Source organism: Rutidosis leptorrhynchoides, chromosome 5, assembly GCF_046630445.1.
Source record: "Rutidosis leptorrhynchoides isolate AG116_Rl617_1_P2 chromosome 5, CSIRO_AGI_Rlap_v1, whole genome shotgun sequence".
Lineage (NCBI taxonomy): Eukaryota > Viridiplantae > Streptophyta > Magnoliopsida > Asterales > Asteraceae > Rutidosis > Rutidosis leptorrhynchoides.
In genome coordinates, this window is record NC_092337.1 from 333,327,566 (window position 1) to 333,330,000 (window position 2,435).

Sequence of the window (2,435 nt, forward strand, 5' to 3'; positions counted from 1 at the left end):
GGGTAATAATTGATCGTCTCACCAAATCAGCACACTTTCTGCCAATAAGAGAAGATGACAAGATGGAGAAGTTAGCACGACTGTATTTAAAGGAAGTCGTCTCCAGACATGGAATACCAATCTCTATTATCTCTGATAGGGATGGCAGATTTATTTCAAGATTCTGGCAGACATTACAGCAAGCATTAGGAACTCGTCTAGACATGAGTACTGCCTATCATCCACAAACTGATGGGCAGAGCGAAAGGACGATACAAACACTTGAAGACATGCTACGAGCATGTGTTATTGATTTCGGAAACAGTTGGGATCGACATCTACCTCTAGCAGAATTTTCCTACAACAACAGCTACCATTCAAGCATTGAGATGGCGCCGTTTGAAGCACTTTATGGTAGAAAGTGTAGGTCTCCGATTTGTTAGAGTGAAGTGGGGGATAGACAGATTACGGGTCCAGAGATTATACAAGAAACTACCGAGAAGATCATCCAAATTCAACAACGGTTGAAAATCGCCCAAAGTCGACAAAAGAGCTACGCTGACATTAAAAGAAAAGATATAGAATTTGAAATTGGAGAGATGGTCATGCTTAAAGTTACACCTTGGAAAGGCGTTGTTCGATTTGGTAAACGAGGGAAATTAAATCCAAGGTATATTGGACCATTCAAGATTATTGATCGTGTCGGACCAGTAGCTTACCGACTTGAGTTACCTCAACAACTCGCGGCTGTACATAACACTTTCCACGTCTCGAATTTGAAGAAATGTTTTGCTAAAGAAGATCTCACTATTCTGTTAGATGAAATCCAAATCAATGAAAAACTCCAATTCATCGAAGAACCCGTCGAAATAATGGATCGTGAGGTTAAAAGACTTAAGCAAAACAAGATACCAATTGTTAAGGTTCGATGGAATGCTCGTAGAGGACCCGAGTTCACCTGGGAGCATGAAGATCAGATGAAGAAGAAATACCCGCATCTATTTCCAGAAGATTCGTCAACACCTTCAACAGCTTAAAATTTCGGGACGAAATTTATTTAACGGGTAGGTACTGTAGTGACCCGAACTTTTCCATGTTTATATATATTAATTGAGATTGATATTTACATGATTAAATGTTTCCAACATGTTAAGCAATCAAACTTGTTAAGACTTGATTAATTGAAATATGTTTCATATAGACAATTGACCACCCAAGTTGACCGGCGATTCACGAACGTTAAAACTTGTAAAAACGACATGATGATATATATATGGATATACATATGGTTAACATGAGATTATGATAATTAAGTATCTCCATAAGTATATTAACAATGAGTTATATACATATAAACAAGACTACTAACTTAAGGATTTCGAAACGAGACATATATGTAACGATTATCGTTGTAACGACATTTAAATGTATATATATCATATTAAGATATATTAATATATCATAATATCATGATAATATAATAATTTAACATCTCATTAGATATAATAAACAATGGGTTAACAATATTAATTGAGATCGTTAACTTAAAGGTTTCAAAACAACACTTACATGTAACGACTAACGATGACTTAACGACTCCGTTAAAATGTATATACATGTAGTGTATTTAGATGTATTAAAATACTTTTGGAAGACTTCAAGACATATATCAAAACACTCATACTTAACGAAAATGGTTACAGTTACTTTCCCATTCTTTTCTTTCATCAAGAATTCTAGTCGTATTCTTACCCGTATTATACACAGCTTCAAAACGTACTTACTATAGGTATATACCAATAGGAACTAGCATGGGATTCCACTCTTGATTATGTCATGTATGACTAATCAATTTTAACTTCTGCCATGAGCTAGTCAACTAACTAGAACTCCTTTTAACCCCACTCACCACTCACCAATTAACACTCATCATTCACTCCATTTCACTTCCAATTCTCTTTCTAATTCTCTCTCAACACACCCACACTATTATGAACGTATTTTTCCAGTAGTTAATCATCATCTTCATCAAAAATCACTTCAAGAATCAAGCTATAATCATCATAGGAAGAACACTTCAAGAATACTTCAAAAATCCCTTCAAGTTTACTAATTTACTTCCAAGCTTTCTAATCCATTCCAAGTAATCATCTAAGATCAAGAAACCTTTGTTATATACAGTAGGTTATCTTTCTTATTCAAGGTAATATTCATATTCAAACTTTGATTCAATTTCTATAACTATAAACTATCTTAATTCGAGCAAAAATCTTACTTGAACTTGTTTTTGTGTCATGATCCTACTTCAAGAACTTTCAAGCCATCCAAGATCCTTTGAAGCTAGAACATTTCTTGTCACTTACAGTAGGTTTACCTACTAAACTTGAGGTAGTAATGATGTTCATAACATCATTCGATTCATATATATAAAACTATCTTATTCGAAGGTTTAAACT